A 22825-nucleotide genomic window follows, 5' to 3' on the forward strand; every position below is an offset into this window, starting at 1 on the left:
ATAAGCAATAGTAATGGATGGATGTTTAGAAGACAGATGTTACAAACACTGAAAATACATCCTGGAGCTATACAAAATTAATAAGGAAGCAAAGGGATGTGAGGAAGTATATATGGACAAAAAAAAAATATTAAAGAGCAGATGTTTGAGTCCATTGGGACCAAGAGTAACCCTTCTAATACTAAAAGCCCATGAATAGTAAGAGCACTGAAAATCAGAAGTGTTTAACACTGTCCCTACCCTTCCCAGGAGTAAACCAGGGTATGTTCATATCATAAGGAAAGAATGAATATTTTTGACTCAGGCCATAATCAAAAACGGAAGGAAAACAGTCACTACTAAAGTAACTTTTTAACAAGGAGATACGTGGCACCAGGACTACTAAAAGTGCAGGTTAGGAAGTTCCTCTGGATGCTGCTTTTAGTAACTCAGGCCCAGCAGTGGCAGAAACATGAGAGAAAGCAAATACTATTGCAGTGTTTGGACAGGGTGAAGGAAATGATCAAATAAGTATAAATCTGTCATCCTGGCACTCACTAAGGGTTGCAATAACAGAACATTTTTACAAGACTTAACTACTAAAGTTTTCAAGGAGGTACTCTAAATATTTTGCAATTTATGGAAAACAGAACTTCTAAAAGTTGCTGTTATAATCACTGCCAAAGACAGAGACAGATAAAACCTGTTGGTTTCACTTGTTCTCATCTCCAAAAATGAGAGATGAGATGGGAAATATTCCATGTATTCACCAAGCAAGAAATACTTGGGGATCAGAAAAATGTGACACAAAATACATTTTCTTTCAAAAATATTTATCAATCTTAGATGGATGAAGAAGGTCCTAATTAGTGCTTGTACAATTTGACCTAATTTTTAATTTAAAATTACCAGCTGTAATCTGTAAAATTTTTATTTAGTTGTGTTGATGAATATTTTTTGTCAGTATTCTGTTTTAAGAATGGTTTAAGGCTTTAAGGCAGTGCCATCCAAAACACCTGTAGACAACCACAGCTGATAAAAAATACTCTTCTCTGGCTTCAGCAATTTACCTCTGATATAAAGAAATAACAAATTTGTGAAGGAGTGGAAGAGAAACAGTCAATTCCATCTAATTTCCACCCAAGTCAGAAACAGACATGAAGCATGGTCTCCAAAAATAACTGAAACGCTTCCTCTTTTTTTTTTTTTTTCTTTTAAATCTGTCATTTCTTTGCTGAAGTAAGGCATATCAATTCCTTGAGGTGAAGAGATAAATTCCCTTTTTGTCCTGAACTTTCTGAAATAATCCCCACTTCCAGATGGAGCGTGCAATGGCGGGTTACTGAGTTCAGGGAATGACTGTGGCTTGTGCTGCCGATCGCTTTGTGCCGTGGTTTCTACATTTCCCAACAGCCCTTTTACCATATGGAGATGAAACTCACTTTCAATCTCTGAACCATCACACCTGCTTTAAAACCATCAGTGACTTGAGGGGTGGGATTGAGATCCAAGGTTAGGACATGGGAGCACAACAAAGTGCCCAAATTTCCATTGTGGTCAGTGGAAATTGAATCAACGCAGTCTGAGAGATCTAGAGAGTTATTTTCCTGTAGAAGGCATTCACTCTTATCAGCAGGTTAAATTCCACACAAGTCCCTTTAACATCTAATTTTTTCAGAGAAATTGATCCAATGCTTTTCAGCAGGAAAACAGAGCCCTCTTTACCAAGGCAATATTTCAACCTATGTTTCTCTCTAATAAAATTTCTCCCTAGGGCTATAGAGAAAGCACTGTTCACTACTTTAAAGGAAATGTTCTTTTAAATACCCCACAGCTCCTCAGCTTTTATAAACTCTTCTGCTTCACAGCTCTGTACTCTCAAATCTTGATGTCTCATGGGTGCAGCTACACCAAGAATTCTGCAAGCTCCATTCAAGAACTAGTAAAACCAAAGCTTTGCATAGATATCAGTCTGCTTTTGGCTCTCTATGAGAATTTATTCCTCCTTACTTCTAGATGTGCCTATTGACTCTCTTGAAGGAAGGAAAAGGACAGCCTTTGTGTGTGCCATTCCACCTCCAGCTGGGAAATAACAGCATTGGAGCCAGGCTTGCAAGGGTTGCAAATCCCTGGCACCAAGATTGTCCTCCTCAGACAGACACAGCACAGCCAGCCCTGTCCTGCAGCAGAGAGTTTGGAAATGACAGCAGTTTTTGCTCAGGTCACCCTGAGCCATAACCTTTGGTGTGAACTCTCCCACTTTCAGGAACAGGGTAGGAGGTGCAGGGCATGAGAACGCCTGAGGGAAGGAGGCACATTTGCACCACATCTCTGATCATCAAGATATGCTGCCAGGAGACTGTTTATGGGTTCTCAGTTATCGCATTATGATTTGCAATATTCCAAAATACAGTATAAAAAAAGACCCCAAACTGAGACAATGCCCCGCAGCACCAACTCTGATGGTAGAAACAGATTTTCCACACCTGCTGACTTCACACCCAAACCCACATCTGTTTAATAAACAGTAGCAGGAATAAAAAATACCAGCTCTGGAGTTTCATCAACAATTAGAGTAAACTTGTTGTTATGCCAACAATCAGCTATTTCTGCTTGATGACTGTCACGCACATTCACATGAGAATGTTTCCGAGTTGTTCTTATCTGGGACAAGGGCATGATACAGGTGTAATTTTAAAAACACTCAGATAACCTGACATGGATTGCTTTAGAGGGACTCCCATGGTGGAACTCAGACACAAAGTTATCTTGCTCATACATGTGGTATCAGCACATTTTCATCCCTGATCGAGTTTGAATTTTAAAGTTAATTACATTAAGTTAGACAAGATGAGGAGATTTTTAAGTGTGCTGACAGCCTTTTTGCTTTTCAAGCCATGCCAAATACCAGTGATTAGCACCTTAGGATCTCCTGATCTTCATCCCTAACATTTTTCTTCAAAGTCTTGTATTTCAGATTCTTTAGGTATTCTAGAGAGCCCTACCTAATCAGCCCATTTTAATGTTGTTCACTCACCTTCCACACATGCCAAGCATTACAATGCTTGTTGACTTAGCAATGCAGCCTTGTAAGACCCCAACACACTTGTCCCAATGAGGTTTATAATGAGAAGAAAAAAGAAAACACTTCTTTTTCTTTTTTCTTTCATTTCACTGAAATACTGCATTTTTTTGTTTATTAAAAAAAAACATAAACCACAAAATGTTCACAGTTTTTTTGCTCTTACAAGAACAACCATATTAAAACAAGACACTGAGCAGGACCAAGAGTGCAACAAAGAATTGCAATCCCAATTCCTAAAACCAAGTAAAAATTCAAAATTGTGGCAGGAGTCAAGGTTCCTCCAGCTGATTATTACAGATTTAAGTAATCTGAGAACTTTAATGAACCTAGCCCAAGCCCTTCAGCTGTTAAATCAGGCTACAAAAGAGAACCCCTTTGCTGGGGTCCCCACTGAAGCACCGTCTGCCATCAGCTGTGGACGTGTCCTGCTGGGTCCCAGCACTGCCAGGACGTGCTCCCCTTTCAAAGGCAGCCAAATCCATTTCTGTCACACGCTCTGCCTGCCCAGGACCATCCCCTTTCTGCCCCTGTGCCCATTTGGCAGGACCCCCAGCCCTTCCTCCAGCCCATGCTCCTGTCACACACAGATTGCAGCCTGAGCACCGTTTTGGCACTTCAAACTCACAACACCTGTTTTGAAGGTTAACAGATAGTGACAAGTATAATCACAGCTTCTGCTGAAGTTTTAGCCTGCCAGACAGCCAATTATGCTATTATTTTCAATAGTTTTTTCTCCTCACACACATCACTTTTGCAAGGCAGTGCCACAGGCAGCTGCAACATGCTCTGTTTTGGGAAGGTGGCCACCTTTCCTTAGACTCCTTCCTGATGGCCAGCAGCTCTCATTGCCATTCCCCATCATGCCATGGCATTTTTTTCTGATGTTGCTCCTCAAAGGTCACAAGGCATGAGGATGCTCCAGCAGCTTTTCCCACTTTATGTCCATCAGGTGAGGTCATGCCTAGAGCTCTGTCCTCACATCTCACCTTTTGGGGCCCTGGGGTCTGTGGCCAAGAGCAGTCACGGGCTGCCCCAGCTGTGGTCATGCTGCAGGACTGGGATTGGAGCCGGGGTCACTGCCAGGGCAAGGGGAGGCTCGTATATCCTTGTCTAAAGGTTCCCACCACCAGAAAGTTCCTCATAATCTCAGCACAGGGGGCTTTCATTTGTCAGTGAGGGTGCTTTGACAGAGGTCTTCTCTCTGGGCAGGCAGCTGGGCTTGTCTCTAGTGCAGGGAGGAAGAGAGGGAAAAGGGACTTAAAAAATGAGAGTGTAGTAACACCCTCAGCTCCCCCCCAGCTCCTACAATGTACAGTTTACTGGCATTCAGTCCTGCAGCCTCAGTGAGGACACAATTCCTGGCCATTACAGTGTGAAAAACACTGTCCTAAACCTTCGGCATTAGGCTTCCAAAAACTTCAGACCAGAAGCAATTGCTCATTTTCCAGTGCACCATTTTGATTTCATCTTGGCACAGAAAGGAGAGATCAAAAGTTCTCCTTCCTTTCCTGGAAGAGGGTCTAAAGATACCTGCAACACATCCAAGGTCCATTTCAAGGTCCATCTCTATTGCAAGCCCTGCTGACCTAAGCTGAGCAGCACAGACACCAGTGAAGGTTCTTTCTTCAGGGTGCTTACCACACTCTGTAATTGAATCCCTGGCGCAGAAAACAAACATTGGGCATGGTGGATATCACCTGGAAGGGCAGGGGATAAAAACCAGGTTGTTACTTCACAAAACAGGGGCACACAACTTTTTTAAAATGTCTTTATTTTTCCAATCAAGCTGAAAAAGAAAGGAAGCTTTAAATATTCATTTGAGGGGTCATTGATTCTGTCACCAAAAATAAAACAAGTATAGCAGCATGGAAAACCATGCTGAGATGACTGTCTGCAGTGCTCCTCTCCAGTGAAATCCATTGCTTGTTTCCACTGGAGCTGATGTGCTTTCTGTAGGACTACACAAAATAGATAGCCCTGTCCCCATCCCATGAGTGGGGACAACAGCCATGTTTAGCAGGTTTGCAGGTGGTGACAAGGGACAGCACTGGCACTTCTTTTGTGGAAAATCAGAGGCTCAGGATGTAGCCAGAAAAAAAATTACATTACTGGTGCTTATAATGTGCCAGCATGGGAAAACTCAGAGAACTATATCTTTTGGTGTGGGAAGGATGGATAACGAATAAGGTTTTTCTTTTTGCTTGCTTCCCTGTTACCTGGAATGCAGAGCATGGCATTCCCCTAGTTTTGAGGAAGGTAATGTTTCCCTTGTAACTTTCTGGCAAAAATACTGGTTTGGGGGAATCCACAGCTTCCCTGCAGACAGGAGGCTGATGGCAGCACAGCTTCCAGTGGCCTCCCTTACTTGCTCTGAGTTAAGAAAGTTCACAGGCCTGCACAGAGCGGGTAGTCGTGGGGGACCTGGAGTCATCAGATGCCAAAATCTTGTGCCAACTTTTCCTGACCTAAGGTTGCACTGGGGATACTTGGAGGCATCATATCCCAGAAGACAAACAGAGGGGCTTGGCATGGGAAGTGGAGCTGAGGAGATAAACAGCTGTCAGCAACAGGCCCAGATCCCACCTACCCTGTGCAGTGAGAGGGCTGGGAGAGAGCAAGGAGAGCAGGAAGGTGGGATCAGCTCCTGTGCATTCCAGAGTGGCTTCATGGTGCAATTGGCTTCAAGTGATGGGAGATCAGCCAGTCTTACCTGGTGTATCTCCTACCTGGACCCACAGGGTGGGAGGGGAGTCATGGAACATGCCCAGAATTGCAGATGGTGGTTGCCTGACAGGGAGGTTCACATCAGTTCATGATCCACCTGCTTCTGGTGTGGGACTTACACCCCTCCACATGCTGAAACGTTGGCCACTATTGTGGATGCTAAAAAATAGAACAGCTCAGCAAAACAGTCTTCAGAAGGGAAGAGGTTATTTAAAGGGTGTTTGCCCAGGCTCTGCACCAGCAATGCTGTGTTTGGAGGCTGTCAGCCCTACTGGGGGGAGCAGTATGAGGTGAGGAGTTAAGTGCCAAGTTCTCATCAGCCTTTTCCAACCACAACACTGCAGCTAAATTTAAACAAAATCTGTTCCCGTCCGTTCTGCCTGCCGTGCTCTTCCCTGTCACACACAAGGCGACCTGAATTTGATACACCCCCTCAAGGCATTTATTTATTTATTTTCAACCTGTTCACCTGGTGACCACCCATCCCTCCAGAACACCCTATGACCTCTAGAGCAGACAGTGTGCCAGGGGCACCCAACCACCATTTCATGGGAAAGGACAGGAAAATGCAATAAATTTGCTGATTAGGTGCATTCACATTCTCCAGGAATTGTTAAGGACCTGCTCTCATGTAGCTTGGGCAACCATGGGGTACCTTCTCCACTAAAAGTAAGACTTATACTTAAACCAAAGCTGTTCCCAAAGAGAGGATAACTTCACAAATAGTATTTTTTTCTGAGTGCAGATTTCCTTGGCAAATGCTTTTCCCTTTTCTGAGTGAGACAGAGGAAATGTCTGCTCAGACCTCCTGTGTCCTCAGTGGCAGGACAGGTCAGTGAACAGCAATGAAGCAGCCCATCAGCTGAGCCCGTGCTATTAAATTCAAACCAGCGATGCCACACGAGTTTTCCCCGTATCATATAATCAAATAAAATCAAACTTTCCATTCCTTTTCTATCCTGCACTAATGCCACTGGAATGACGTGTAGGATAACACCAGGGAAGTTACTGCTGCAAAGAAGGTAAGGATTTAGTTTGCATACTGCATGGGCTGGGGGTTATCACCCATTTAATACATTTCTTTTGTCATGTATCAGAGACAGAGCTTTTGATAAAAATTCTGTTTACATACTGCCTATAACTAACACTGCCAGTTAAAATATTGTGTGGTATATTGTTAATAGGATACCAGAAAAGCCCAAAACAGGAAGAATACCATTAACAAAAACACAGGGCATGCCCTCAGCAGAAGGAAGAGACAAAACACACCTATATACTACAATGGCATACAAAATTTTCCCGTTTGGCAAAGACAAAATACTATCCTGAACATGGCACTTTTGCATGAAATCCAAGGTGGATGGGTGGAAAAATGCCAGACCCTTTAATTTTTTTTTAAAAAAAATCTGAGAGGAAATAATAATTTATGAAACCTTTCTTACTGGTAAAAAAATATAAGAAAAGGAAAAAAGGGGGCAAAAAAAAGGAAGGCAAGGCAAGGAAAGGAAAGAGATCCTAGCTATTTATGATCCTGCCAAAACAGTTTTTGTGATTACTAACCAGGAGAGACCTAGGCTATAAGTTGGGTTTCCCAGTGTTCAATTAATTAAAGTAATACAGAACAACATTAAAGAACTTGTTTTCTTTGCCACAGTTGATTATGACCTGACATGGAACCTGTGACCAAGCTACCAAGACTTTCTTATGTCTGGTCCTGTCGTGCTGGGATTTGACTTTTTTTAAGTAATTCTGCACAGTCTGCACCTGCTCTCTGAAGAAAACCAAGGCTGTGAGCACACAGTACCACTGAGCACATCCTCCTGATGTGCCCAACAGCTCCCAAACACACACTTGGCCCAATCCTTTCCCCAAAGATGACATGAGGACTCATTTGTTTTAGCTGGTTATATTTAAAAATAAAGAGGATATTTGCTTTTCCTTAACTTTCCTTTAGAGTCTATGTAGTCTCATAAACAACAATGGTGGGTTCTGTGAGGATTTAAAAAAATGTCCTCCTGCTTTGAAAATCAGAAGAGAGACTCTTTGGCACTACACAGGCACTACTCTGACAGCTGGACCCAACCTCTTCTGCATTTCTGCTTAACTGAAACTCATCAGCTAAATAATTACTGATTAATGCTGGTTAATGCTGAACCACTCTGTGTCAACCTACAAATGATCTACAGGAGCTACACAGAACATGTAACCAAAGCCTTCACCCAGGATAATCTGGAAGAAGGCTCATCTTTCTGATTCAATATCTGTTTTTGCCACAGAGGATAAATGATTTCTGCAATGCAGACTTGGAGACAGCTCTGCTGATGATAACTTGTCAACAGGGAAGCAGAAAAGCAAGGGCATCAGCCTTTCAGTCCCTGTGTATGGAAATATGGATGGATTTCTGGGCTGCTGCTCAAGCCCAAATACCAGCCCTGCACCATGTTTGGAGCACCAGATAAATAAAGCCACCTACATCACTTATGAATAACCAAAAACAGGGAGCACCTCCTCAGGCCTTCAGGCAAGGGCCATAGCTGAGCTGAGAGCAGAGACTGCTCCCTGACACATGGTTTAGAACACTCCCACACCACTGAGTGATCTCCTATCACCAGGAAGGTGGAATCCATCCCTGGTGGCTTCTCAGGACGAGGTGACTCCAGCGTGGGAGGCGGCAGAGGGAGAGCATCCACTTTCCTGACTCATCCCTGCACAGCACTTTGCACCACAGAGCAACAGTGTGGGAGACACCAGCCTTGTTCTGAAGTGGAGCATCTTCCCAGTCCCCAGCCATGACTCTGCAGTGCCAGGCCTGCCCACAGCCACTCACCACAAGGACGCCTCATATACATTCATTTTAAATATAGAGAGGTGATCCACTCCCCCGCCACCGTGCAGCTCAGTGATGCTTAGCCAATTAGATTGATCCGAGTGTCCTAAGTGGGATATAGTCAGCATTTAAGTAGATCATTGACAAAAATAGAAAATCAGAAGGACCTAGGAGCTATTTTGGTCTAGCCTTTGACTGTAAATGGTGAGCTGATAGCTGAGACGACTGGCTCCATTACAAGTAAAAACCCCATCTAGAGTAAACAGATGAACCGACTCAAATAGACTAGCTTCTGTTTTTACATTTTTAAAAGCCTTTTCCTATGAGAAGTACTCTTAACAAGGTCTGCAATGCCTTATCCCAAGGTCCCTTACAAGTGAAACAATTAACCCCTACTCTCACCAAATACCTTCTCCTTTTCAAGTGTATCCAGTTATTGATGTACACAACCATTTTTAGATGATGTCTTTTCATTCAGAACAGCAGTATCCATATATGAAAATAGAGTTCATATTTTCTGGTGCTATCAGAGAATTTAGTTTCCAGTAGATAAGATTGCTGCACTAAACCGTGTTTGTAAATGCAATATGCAGCCTCTGATCTTTGACTGCTTTAATATTGGCTTCCCACTGTAGCATTTGAGAAATGTTAATGGCCTCTTTTTTTGAACAGCCAACACCTGTGAGAGGGAGGGAAGTGGTATTATCTCTGTTTTACAGAGGATCACTGTTAGCAGAAACAAGCAAAGGTCAAGGTTATCTGCAATATCTACAGCCCAGCCAGAAATAGTTATTCTGGGTTCTATGGAGGGTATTAAAAAGGTAAGAAAGTTGGTCAAAATATTTATGGGAAACCAAACTTACCCTGGCAGTAGAAGAATGCTTAATCCAGAAAAAAACAAAACAAAAATCAGCAGGCCAAAACAAACCACCAACACAAATGCCAGAGGATGGAAGCTCAATTAAAACTAAAACACGGAGTGTTTTTCCCAGCTGTGAGGATAACCTTGCCATGATCTCCTAAAAATGGGGTCCTTCAGTCCTTCATTTAAGAGTTTTAATACAAGCTCATTTGGGAGATCTGAGCTTGATACAAATGATGTTGTATGGTTGAATCATGGGGGAGGTCAGACTGAAAGAACATCACAGTCCCTTCCAGCCTGAAAGTCTGGGACAGATCAATGTCTTTCATATGGATAGTTCTTGCTCCAAGCAGATGTTGAATTATTTCAGCATTTAAGTATTTTGCTGCTGGCTCTGATAGGATTCTGTGCTCCTACTGTGCTGCTTTCCAGCTCTTTATCTTCAGGAGAATGCCCTGCTGGTAAGGGCTGACATGAGCTCTGTCTTCCAGACACCATGTTATTATAAAAAGTACCAGATCCAGAAATGGACTGACAATCCAAGATAAGAGAGTGGCAAAATATCAATTTATAGCCTCTTGCTCAAGACAGGCACATCCCAGAAACACTAACAGAACACATGGACAAACTGCTTGTTCACATTGCTCCAACATGCCAAGGATTCTCAAGTCTATTTGGAAAATTTCCAACAGTACCTGGGATGCCAGAATTGTGCTTTAGTAGATGACACCTCCTAATGTGTCACCTTGGACTGATGTCTCTCATGGAGGAACCTATTAGAATTCAGTCTAATTGCAAAATCCTGGAATAATTCAGGATGGAAGTCACCTCTGGAGACCCCTACAGCAACCCTTGCTTGAAATAGGGTCATCTTCAGAGTTGTCTGTTCCACTTTTAATTATCTTCAAGGATGGAGAATCCCCAAACTGAAACTGCTGAAAGAAGAGCCATAAGTAATGGAAACAAACTCTTCTTGCCTGTGGTAGAGGGTAGAGCAAGAGGCAGAAATAGAGGGGAGCAGAGGAGGTTCCCAGTATCAGCTCAGAAGGCTCAGATGGGCAGCTTTGGGACCTGTAACTGGAGATGGAGTATAAACTCCATCCTTGGAGGTTTTCCAGAGCAGGTGACACAAAGGCTGTGCTGGCCTCACCTCCTATGGCTTGCTTTGAACAGAGGTTGGATTAGAGATCAGCAGAGAACCCTCCCAGCCAGTGTGTGTCTGTAATTCTGTCAATAGATTGTTCAATGGATCAATGAATCAGTGGAAGCAAACATAGGTTTTGCAAAGTTGTACCTCAAAACTCTATCAGATATTTTGGAAGGATTGCCAGCCAGGAGGGACAGAGCAGCTGGGTTGATTCATTGCACCTGGGTTTTGAAAAACACTGATAATTGATAAAATCTCCAAATAATTTATTGTCACGGAATATCATAAACTCATACCAGATTAAAACATAGGAAATTAAAAGAAGAATAAAGGATGGTATGAATGAAGACATACAGATATGCTTCCATATTTTGGCATGTATTTGTACATTCTGGCATATGTAACAGAATAAGAGGTTCTGGAAAGTCCCCCAACACCTTGTAACTTGTGCTGGAATTTCAGGTGTCTAGTGCAATCATAATCATCTGGAAAGAGAATGAGTGATGAGTGAAATGACCAATGATCAAGTATTAAAAGTTATCCAAGATTTTCTGATCTAAGCCTGAATGTGAGTAATTGTGGAAAGATGACAATGAGTAGCCAGGCAATTAACCCACAGTTAAAAGTCAGTATCAATAAACACAGATTAATTTATGTGGGAGAAATCATCCTAGCCACACACAGAAAAATAACTGACATAATTGTGAATAATTGTCTGAAAATTCCAGTCCAGAGGCTTTGAAAGAGAGAGTGATAGGGTTTATCAGAAGAGGACAGAGAGCAAAATTAAAAGTCCATTGCACACCCTCAAATTTTGTGGAGAGAAATGCTGATCAGAGACCTGGAGTGGCATTTGCGTGCATGAACTCTGCAGTTCATTGCATGGCTGCGTGAACTCTGTAGCTTGCAAAGAGCTGACACTGGGGTGTGTCCCCACATGCAGTGACCCCAGCAATTGGCTGCTCCATCTGTAGGTTGGCTTTTTCCTGACTCTGGTGTAGGTTCCTTGCAAAATGCATAATTATGCACAATTCATACCTGTGCACCCAGGTGCCACCCGTGAAGTTTGCAGAAGACAGAAAAATTAGCAGCCTGACACCACTTAAATATTTCATTTTGCATGGCCAAATTTCATATATGTGACAAGGTCCACCAGAAACCCCCCATTTCAGCCTGCAGAGGGAGAGTGAGAGAAGGGAAGAAAGTAAGAGACCTTGACTCATAGGTGCTCAAGCGTGATAAGAATAAAAGAGAAATGGCTCAACATGAGATGCATCTTTCACACTCACAGGCTCCATGATGGGACTGTGACAACCATGTAGTCTTCAAGTGGAATCAGAAACATCAGGGATTCCAGTTAAGGTCCACTACTGTTAACTTATAAATAGTATTGGTTCGTGGAAGCTCTTATTTCCAGTTTTGTAAGAGAACTAATTGCTCTATAAAACTCTGTTTTCTGCAGAAAAATCAGTGTCAGGGGCTGTGGCAGGTTCAACAGCCTGGAGGACAAGGTCTGTGCACCAAGAGAAGTGGACAGGATACTATATTCCCTGGGAAGAAGATCTTCCACTGTAAGATTTACAACATAGGTTATTAAGAGTTAGAATGTAAAAATGGCCATTCTTAGAGCTCCCACCCATCCTCAAACTCAGTTTTCCAGACACTACGTACAGAGCCTTGAGCTCTTGGTATGATAAGCATCATCCAGATGGATTTGGGTTTCTTCTCCTACTATAACCAATGTGTAAGTCATGAACACAGTAGTATTTTTGGCAGTAGTATTTTGACTTCTACTTCTTACAGAATGTTGTTCTGCTTCTTAGAGAATGTTGTTACGGAGCCCTGCAAAACCAAGCAATGCCACTTTTGCATTTTAGTTGTGCCTGACAGGTTTCAGAAACCAAAACTCAACCCCACAAAGTTTTGCAAGCAGAGAGTGTGACAGGAAAATTGGCCAGCACCCAAGCCCATCCTGACAGGGGAAACTGGCTCAGCTGTTTCTGAAAACACCTACTCAGTTCACCCATGCACCAAGCAGTTTTACAAGTAAGTCATTAACCACCTCACCCCCACTGAGCCACACACAGTGTAACAACCTCATGATGTGGCTCTCTGCAGCCAAGTGCCTTGCAGATGTGTAATGGATCCAAATCCTCACACACTCTTTTGGAGTCTTGGGCAGGATGAAAAGAAGGGGTCTTGGAAGGAAACTCCCGTCACGGTTTCAATGGGACTCCGGCTGACAAAGGGGAGTCGGGATTCTCTGTGGGTGCAGAGCCAAGTGCTGAAGGTGAGTTACAGAAAGTCAGCTGAAGTGTTCAGAACCTGGGAACAGCTGCTGGAAGCTGCATTGTGTGACATTGCTTGCTGGCAGGAGCTTACCTCGACCATGGGAAAAGAGCTCTTCTTCCACCTGGAAAAGACCCAAAGAGCCATGGTGCTTGGAAGATGTCTCAAACACAGGGCATCAGGGCATGTACCTTCACAGGAAAATGTCATGGGGATAGAGGGGGCCAGGTGGAGAGAAATGAGACCTGGTAATTCAGGCATGCAGCAGAGCTCTCACTCCCACTTCTTGTTCTATACCATCCTTATCACTATACCATGCTTCCAGCCTCCAGGACAAATTCTCAGAATTTTCTCATGCATTCGTATTTTCAGAGGTCAATTAAGTCTGGAAGGGCTGGAATAGATCACACAGAAGAGGATCAGCCCTTTTTGGTCAATTTTGAAAAGATCTTCTTTGAGAGAGCTGCTTCCTGCCATGGTTCTTTGTCCCCTCAGAGCAGGACAAGCCTCATTAGCACAGGGGAAGATTTCCTGACCACCTTTGGGTATTCTGGGAGACTACAGTGAAAGGCTGGAGAGAACATTTCACAAACAAAAGGCTTCCCTCCCCTTCACATCAGCAACATTACAGAAGGAATCAAAACAAAAAGTGGCAGTGGGCTGAGATAATGCCCTGTGCCCATGTACCCCAAAACCCCATTGCAGACAGTGGCTGTGGGGGTACTGACCGTCCTCTTCTAAGTGTGTCACTGCAGCCAGGGTGTGGGCTGGCAGGTGGCATGTCCCCAGCTGGAAATGGGGTCCAGCCACAGCCATGCAGTGAGCTGAGCCCCTCAGGCCTCCCTGCTCTCCTCAGGCCTCGCTGAGCCCCACACGCTCCGATGGAAGGAGTTCCACTTCCATCTGGCAGCTCACGGAGCAACAAATCAAGCGACGCCTTGTTAGTTTTAAGACAAAAGGGGAGGGGAAGAACAAAAGGTCAGAGTGAGAATGATTTCCATCTTGTCGGCCTCCCTGCGATCTTTCCTGTTTATGGAAAGTTTGCTGAGGGCGACGGATGAGCCTCCAGTGCAACCTCTGCTCCAGAGAGCCTCGAGCACTTGGGAGAAGGAAATTACTCCGAACTTGGCAGCACGAGGCCCCTCTTTGCTGGAGTACCCTGCCACTCTCTGGGGAGCAGAAAGCCAAACGCCTCAGAGGAGGCTTCCAGAGCACAGCTTTTTGCCACAGGCCTCCAAGCAAAGGCAAACACTCACTGAAACTGTGGCTCTTAAAAGAATGCAGACAACCCCTGTGTCCAGCAGAGTCACGGCTGTCAAGGAGCTAATAGCACATCTAGAAATGAGACCCTTCTGCCATGGGATCACACAGGGCTTCTCATGAAAGTGACTCAAAGGGAATGAAGATCTCACCCCTCAAGGCTGCTGAGTTTGCTTGTCATGCTCAACTGTGAACACTTTTAGCCTACAAACCTCAGGCATGTGGCCAAGTAGTTATGGCAAGACCTTGTCCTGTCCAGATTGCACTGGCAAGGAGGCAGCACTTGCTGTGGCACCTGCAGAGCTCTTGTTCCTGCAGTAATGCCTGCAGGGCTCTGGTTTAAGGTGTTGGTTTTTATTTTTAAATAGGAGCCAAACCTCAGTTTGCAAACACAAGAGCCACTTTTCCCTTGAAACAGGCAAATGTGGTGGTGAGGCCTAGCTTACAAGCACAAAAATCCTATAGGCCCTACACAGCTAAGAGAAAGAATCAGAGGAGATCCTGCAGGGTGCAAGTGCTGTGTGCCCAAAGCACCCTGTAAAGGTGGGAGCTCATCCTTGCTGGTCTCACTGGTACATAGAGATGCCTCTCAAAATGGGACAGAGTTACAGTTGCACTGCATGAAAGATGTCCTTACCCTAATCAGCTTTTCAGGCTGATTAATTCCTACTGTAATTTAACCTCTTCCCCAGTCCTGGGCATTCAGGTGCTGTTGCCTAGCTCTTCCCTCCCACAGCCTGTCCATGGTCAAGTCCTTGTCTGGCCAGAGGAGCTGTGAGCTGGGGACCTCATGGGCAACAAGGCTCCCCTGGCACAGCCCAGCTCGTGCCACCCAGCCTCAGGGAGGTGACAGCCACAGAAGGGCACTTGTCCCCAAGGCAAACCCCAGAAGTGTCCCTGTGAGGGCAGGTCAGTGCCAAGGGACACTCTTGAGCTGGGACATTACGTCCCACATGGGCAGTGGCCTCCACCCCTGCCAATGTGCTACAGGTGGCCGCAGCAACTGCAAGCTGTCCTGAAACTGGAGCCTTTACAACTAGTTAAATAACAGATATGGTCCATTAGTTTGGCAGGCCGACAAGCCCCTGTGCCAAAAAGCCCATCTCTACTCAAAAGGGACACTGTTAACAGTAACTCAAGAGGATGCAACAGAAGAAAATAAACAACAGTTGAGGCAGTTGGTGTAATTGGCCAGCAGACGAAAATAAATTTATGCCAGCTTGTGAATACAGCTGCTGAGCATGATTCAGTGAGTAAATCGTGTGGCACAGAGCACAGGGCAGGCAGGAATAAAATTAAGTAAGAGACAAAAGCCAGGCTGCCTCTTGGAGAATATCACCCCTCCAACCACCCAGCTTTTCCCATTTCTGCCCATTTCAGTCTCATGGGTCCCCTCATGTTATCAATGTATGGGTTTCCCAGCCAGCCATAATGTTTTTCAGGAGGGACATATGCTTGAACCACTGCTAAAACAAATACCCAAACCCCACAAAACCCAAGCAGAATTTTAAAAAAAGAAAATGTTCAGCAGAAAATCCCAACCATTTCAAGTGCTCTTTGAGCACCATACATGAATAACAAAGAGTGAGCCTGCCATTTATTCCTTTGCGGATCACTTTTAAGATCAGCTTTTGTTCTGTGCTTTTTAGAGCAGCTCAAGTCCAATGGACAAAATTCCATTCCCAGGAGCACACAAGAAAGAACTGGGAGCCCTGGGCTGCACATTTCACCTTTACTTTTTCACTCTATACTATAAATGTTCAGCATGGTCTTAACAAACTGAGCCAGCGTCTTCCTTTATGCAGAGGGGCTGACAGCTTGGAAACTGGAATTCTGCAAGCAGGATAGGAGGATGGAGGCTGTAGATGATGTGAATCACCTGGAAAAAGAGACCCTAGCCAGAGTGGATGGAACCCTACCAAACATTAACATAACTTCTACTTTTCAGATGTTGCTTCCTGGTTTTACAGCCAGCAGAGAAAAGAGCCCTCCTTTTCTCATCCTGGCCTGGATACACAGAAGTCATTTTAAGACACCTGTTTATCTCCTGGTTGAGCTGCAAACCACTTGCTCTTATCACCTCTCTCTGTGAAACACCAGTCTGCCCTTTTTTTTTTTTTCAGAGAAGCTCCAGTTCTTGCTGGCACAAAGATGGCTTCAAAGGCAGCAGAAACCCGATGCACATGCTGTCTTCCACCTTCAGAGTGACACCCCAGCTTGTTGCCAGTTCAAGCCCATCCTTTGCAGAGAGCTGGGGGTTCTCCTTTCTACAGAAACAAGCCCCTAGAAAGAGATTGTTTTCTTACCTTTTTCCTCAAACTGATGGGATGCTTCTTTCCCCCTGGTTTATTCACTATCTTTTTCAAAACACTCAAACAAATCACCAGGCAAAGCAATGAGGTCACTATAAACTAACTCCACAGAAGATGTTATCACTGCTATCCTATGATTCCCTCAGTCTTTGCTTTGACTGCCTTGTTTTCCTGACCCATATGGGAGGACAGTGCCTCTCAGCAAAATATAGACATGAGAAGTCTCAAGGGCTCTGCCTCAGATAACAAAGACACCAGCATTTCCTTGACAATTATAACTCTAACAAATAGAATTTTTCCTCTTTTTAGTTATAGAAGAAATATTTGGGCCAGATTTTCAAAGTGTATTTCAAGTCCCAGGTAAGCACGGCAAATAAACGGCCTGGATTTTTCCCTAGATCCGAGAGGCTTTTTGAAAAAACAGGTCATAAAATTGAGAGCAGGAGATGCTGAAGGCAGACACCTTCTACCAAACCTTGCCCTAAACAGCTTCCTGTGCCAACAGTCACTTCACTTTTCAGCCTCCCATGGAGCTTGGGAAATAATGTCACACTGGCAGCATCAGACAGCTGTAGGAGGTAGGGACCACTGAAGCTAGTATTGTTAGGTACAGGTGACACTTTTAAGCAGATATATTTTCATGCTCTGATAGGATGAAACCAAGACCAGGAAGACCCACAGTGGGTATTTAGCCTGGATTCATATGCCCAGTAGAAAAACCATTTCCTTTGAATATGACAACACATCTGTAGGGTGGCCACTGAGTCTCCAGGCACAAGGCACTGTAGGGTGATGTTAACTGATCAGCAATGGACTGTGTTTCATGCACTTTTGAAACCACAGAGCTCCTTTGGGAAAACTGTTGGTGAGCTTTCATGTGGTTGTGCACAGACACGTGGAGGCACTGGTTGCTGCTCCTCAGTGAGGAAGCTCTAAAACTTGTCTTTGTACCTGCAAAGTCACTCATCCAAAGTCCTCCAACTGCCTTGCAAACATTGATTGTCGACTCCTGTGGTGGGGATGCAGGTAAATATCAACTGCCTTGTTTTACAGACAGGTTAACCATTGCATAATCTCAGCTGATGTCATTCAGAAACTAAAACCAAAAGGTCATTTTCTGTTTTAAGGATTATATCTCTTTCACTGCATTGTGCAATATTTCTTTATGTTATATAACTATTTTTTCCTGGTATTTTACATGTGTGTCTATCCTAAATTCTGCTGCCTTCCATGATTGTCTGTTCTGCAACCACAGATAAGTGTCCTGCTTATTTGTTGGAGATATCCCTTATCTGCAGGCTTTCACCATGTGTTGGAGTCCCCAGCAGCTCCCAGCCCCACAGAGCAGCACCAAGCCCCATGTGCAGGTACTCAGGGGGACTGTTTGGACCCAAACTTTGAGCAGATACCATTTGCTTTGAGGCAGCCTGTGAACCAGACACTCATTTATCTAATGACTGTCCAGACACATTTGGAAATCTGAAATCCTGCATCAAGCCTGGGTGGGAGTCACATCTGCCCAAGTAACAACTGGCAAATTTAAGCTGTCTCTGGAGGCTAATTTTCAAGGTTTGGCACACAAGTTCCTCCTTTATTTGGAGAAATGCCAGTGTGATCAGAGGATTTTCAACTCCTCAGACCTCCATAGGGGGGTGGGTGTGTTAAACCACACCTCATAAAGGGAAGAGTTGTGATCTCAGGACAGACAGCTACTGCAGAGTGACACAACCACAGGGACGCGTATCTCAGCTGTGGGGCAATTTCTGCAGGTATTAGTGGGACCTTACACTGCTGCTTCATTATTGAAGTGTGCAATGACAGCCAGCTTCAGAATAACCTTGTTTGCAGCAGGTGCAGCTCCAGATTTCATATCTCTGAGTTCATCTTTTGTTTGCTTTTCTCTTGTTGGCCAAACTTCTGGTAGAGCTCTGCTCATGGTAACAGCACCAAGTTACAAAAGCTGGGTAGATAAGGAGCAGGAAATTAGTTTCTCTAATGGATATAAAATTCAGCATCCAGATATCAAGGTCAAGCAGAAAATGAGATTTCTTTTTTCACCCTCCATTTTTTTTTTAAACAGGGTGAAACAAGAGTGATATTCTTGTCACAACTGCAATGTAGCTGGTGACAGGAGTCGTGAGAGGCTGCACTTGATTCTCCAGTGTCCTATGGAAGATGTCCACAGGAAAAGACCTACCTTAGGAAAGGCTGTGACAAAATATGCAACCCAGGATGATCACCATGGGAGCAGCAAGAAGACTGATTTCCCAAGGAAAGCCATGGTCTGACGTAACTCACCCATCCACCTGTTTCATTATCTTGTTCCCCTTGGACCTGGGTCAAGCAGGCCTCACATTTCCTCTGCCCCCACACTGCACAAGGGGGCATCCTTCCAATTAACTAGGCAAGACACCATGCAGCCTTTGCTTCTTCTAGTATTCATTGTGGAAGTTCCATTTTCATCCCACCATAGTGGTAGACCACACATCTGGACCCATATCTACCAATCCAATAGCTATGATGGTGCTTGAGGCTAAGTCATCATCTGGGCAGGTTAACTTCAGCTTTAAACTGATTCCTCTCCCTTAAGGACAACATGATGTTTCTGTTCCTGATGACAATGACCCAGAAATGACCACAGTTCAGCACAAGTTAGAAAGATGAAGAGTTGGTACCACTTAGGAAAGGTGCCCTCCCTGCCCAGCAGCAGTTAAAGTTATACAACACCTTCTAGGTTTCCCAAGGGACCATTTTACTCTTAGACGGGCCCTTAATTTTTTTTCTTTTTCTTTTATGCTGCACAGAAGGGAAAACACTAGCCTTGCTGATTGAAGACTGTGTTTCAAGCAGTAAAAGCTGGCAATACTGAGAAGAAACATAAGCTCGAGAAGGAACTCTGCTCCAACGAGTGCCCTGTTGTGAGATAAGTTTTTCTTTTAGTGATGAATCAACATAATAATCCATCTGTAACACTAGATGCGTCTGCCTGTACTACAGCAAAGGGCCATCTGCCCATCTGCATAGATGTTCAAAATGCTGCTGGGACAACCATGATGGTCTCTTAATGAAAGGCACTTGGCAATTAGTACTTCAGTGAAATCGTGCCTGGGTGGCTCTGAACTCCCATTTGTCCTTCCCACTCCAATGCAACAAGTGTCTGTAACTTTTTCTTTTTGTTTTTATTCCAGCATTTTCTCTTTAAAGCCTGGTGGGGAGGGGTGGACACGTTCTGATGCCTGCAACAGCAGGAGCTGAGGCAAGTTGTAATCAACATATGTCCTGTGTGAGCTGCGCGGCCGCGAATTAGCAGGACAAACCGCTCCTCGTTTCCAAAATACCCACCTGCTCGGGGGGCCAGGCTGCAGCAAAGCCATCCACTACGTGGCTCCATCTGTCTGACAAACAGGCTGCACATTTGCTGAAAGCTGAATCATTTTGCCTCTATTTACTTCCTTTCTTTTCCCCCCTCTTCTCCCCCGCTCTTCTAATTGGGGCTGGTTTGAAAGGTGCAGACACCCACAAAAACAATGCAGCACAATGAGGCCACGGCTGACGTTCGTTAAACTGCTCCAACTGAAATCCGCTGAGGCTGAGCGGGCAGAAAGGAGACAGACCTTGTCAGCCTCCAGTCAGAGCGGGAAAATTAAAAAAAAGCAATAGTCAGGCTACAAAACGGTGCAGAAAATCCATTAGGGAAGCCTTGCGTTACAGTTAGAGGAAGTAGCTGCAACCAGGATGCCAAGCACGCTGTAGCACAAGGGTCCTGCTGGGAAAAGCAGGGGAGAGAAAATGTCAGATGTTAAAAGGCCTGAGGACCAGCTCTCCAGCACCACTCAGCAAAGGGGCAGCACGGGGGAGACCCAAGCACCCTCGAGTCTGCCCCCAGCTCTGCTGCAGGCTCTGTCAGCAGTTGTAAGGTATAGCCCCAACAATGAGATCAAGCACAGGCCTTGAGCACAATCCCCAGAGCGTACAAGAAAATATTGAAATTCGTGTGCATTGGCATTGCAGTGTGTCTAAGCAGGCACAACCAAGAAAGCACAACCTCTTGGAGGAAGTCTTCCCTTGGTGTCCACAGCCAAGAATCATCCTGACAGTCCTGTGGTCAGTAAAATAAGCATATTTCTTATGCTGCAAAAAAACAAATGATGGCCAGGAGGCTGAATTGCTCCCAATGTGGAAAGCACAGACTGCTGCATGGAACTTCTAGGCCAGGACATACTGTGGTCGTGAATTTCCTTAATCTAATCACTTAACCTCATTAGGGAAATGACAGATTTCTCTGCTAATCATGCCTTCCATTTCACTTACAAAGGAGAGACTAAAAAAGGAACTAATTCTGAAAGACATTTTACTAAAAACTTTCAACAATCTACCAGGCAGTAAAGAAACATTATTTTCCCAGTAGTCTGGACTATCTCCATAGTAATCTGTTGTGTTTTCAGATGGACTACTCACAAAATGCACTAAAATTAGACTGTAAAAGCTATTTGCAAGGATCATCATTGGTAGAAGCACCAACTTTCTGGTGGGAAAGTGAGACATGGAGAATGAGTCAGGTTTCAAACGAGGTTTTGACAAGTCAAAAAGGGTGTTTCTGGGGAAAGCACCAACTCTTTACAGATGATGGTGAGATTTTTCTTCATTCTTTGCCAGCACCTCGTTGGGTTTCTCCCTAGCACAGCATAGTGAGGATCTGAAAGATGCATGGAGTTAATATTTAGGATAGGAAGACTGTGGGAGAACAAGGTTCACTACACATCTGAAAGTGTTGATAACGCAGCTGATATTGCTTCCAAGTCCAGTAAATTTCTCTGTGGGTTGCACTGCTCAAACCTGGCTCAATGTCTAGAGATGTAACTCTTCCATTCTTTCTGTCTATGATTCACCCTTTTCCTTTGGCTTTGGAAACCCATATACTGACCTGCCCATCCAAGGCAACCTTCTTTCCTCACAGACATCTCACCACGATGAGCAGCTTTGCCCCAGCCCCCACTGCCTGTCTGGCCCTCCTGATTCCCCCTCTCCAAGCAATGCAATTTATCGTTCAAGAGCCCCACAATTTACATGCTAAATTACAGTTCAAACTTTGCAGGAGTGGATTTCAACACCTGAAATGGTGCTTGGCCTTCTGCCAGATGAATTGCTGATCCAAATTTCCCAGCATTTCTGCCCAAAAGGAGGGTGCTGAATTCCCTGCACCCATGTGCCCGGTGCCCTGGCTGCACTGAGGGCAGAGCATCCCTGCCCTTGCCATCCATTGGGCCATGATGGGGGTTTTGATGTCAGTGTGGACACATGGAGGGCTTTCCAGGAACAATTCTACAGGAGCGTGTGCTGTGCAACCACTCACGTGTTGTGCACCCACATGTTGAAAATGTGTGTTTGCCAAGGGACAAGAAACACAGTGACTGACAGGGAACCACAAGGTAGGAGGAGAGAAGGGGCCCAGCCCTTTGTAAAAGGTCTGTGAGGCATCCCAACCCCGTTCCAGCCCAGGCCAAGGCCACCAGCCCCTGTCCCAAAGATGCTGTAGGGTGCCAGACCACAGCTCCTCACCATGGACACTGCAGAGCCAGGACAGTCATGCAGGCTGATGTCCTGTCCCATCCAGCCCTGTGCCTGGGCTGCCCCACTCCCTGGCTGGGGTCACCCAGCCCTTGCTCCCCAGCATTGATCTGCAAGCCTGGGACCCCATTTCATAGCCTGGCAGAGGGATGCAGCTGCCCCATGCTGGAACTCCCTGTGGGAGCTGAGCTCAGATTGCCCGACCCACCCAGCTGTCTCCCAAACCTGGAGCTTTCCACCTCACTGCAGAACAAATCTGGTACCAGGGCAATGAGGAGAGGTGGGCACACCACCCCAGGAACCCCAGCACATGGTCAGAGGGATTAAAACAAGGGTAACAACACGGGACAAGCCAGCTTGCCATAGCAGAACCTGGATGTTTGCTGAAACATCACAATTTTCCACACTCCTGTGCCTAATTTCAGACAAACCTTTTCTCATTGCATGGCAGAGATTTGGGTGGGAGGGGGGAGCAGGGTCACAGGCAGGTGAATCACCCAGCCTGCTTTACTAAACCAGTGCACCAACCTTGGGAATCCAGCTTTCCTCTCCTAAACACCTGGAATTTTGGGGCACGCCATGGGGCCGAAGGCAAACTCTCGGCAGGCAAATGGCAAAGCTGGTCCCAGGGCACGGCGAGCACACACAAGGGGCTGGCTAAGGAGCAGGCTCACCATACAAAGCCCAGATTCCAGCCTCAGCCGTGGTCCAGCTGCCTTCCTGTGCCCCCTCCATTTGCATAAGTATCCACGGGAGGAGCGGGGCAGCCCCT

General features: G+C 45.1%; 2 long non-coding RNA genes across 4 annotated transcripts; one reads left to right on the forward strand and one right to left on the reverse strand.

Annotated features, from left to right (window-relative positions):
- Positions 1-15886: 15886 nt before the first annotated feature.
- LOC147652906 (uncharacterized) lies at positions 15887-19915 on the reverse strand. The gene is made up of 2 exons (XR_015286780.1): positions 19828-19915; positions 15887-18445 (listed from the first exon to the last, which is right to left on the reverse strand). It is a non-coding gene; the product is annotated as an uncharacterized LOC147652906 (long non-coding RNA).
- On the forward strand, positions 18188-20890 carry LOC111928277 (uncharacterized). Of its 3 annotated transcripts, none has more exons than XR_002863999.2 (3): positions 18188-18254; positions 18566-18767; positions 19290-20890. It is a non-coding gene; the product is annotated as an uncharacterized LOC111928277 (long non-coding RNA). The 3 variants fall into 3 exon arrangements; XR_002863998.2 differs by lacking the exon at positions 18188-18254 and adding an exon at positions 18261-18336; XR_015286779.1 differs by having other exon boundaries at positions 18566-20890.
- Positions 20891-22825: the final 1935 nt, after the last annotated feature.

This window comes from Cyanistes caeruleus, chromosome 5, assembly GCF_971803275.1.
Source record: "Cyanistes caeruleus chromosome 5, bCyaCae1.hap1.1, whole genome shotgun sequence".
Classification (NCBI taxonomy): domain Eukaryota; kingdom Metazoa; phylum Chordata; class Aves; order Passeriformes; family Paridae; genus Cyanistes; species Cyanistes caeruleus.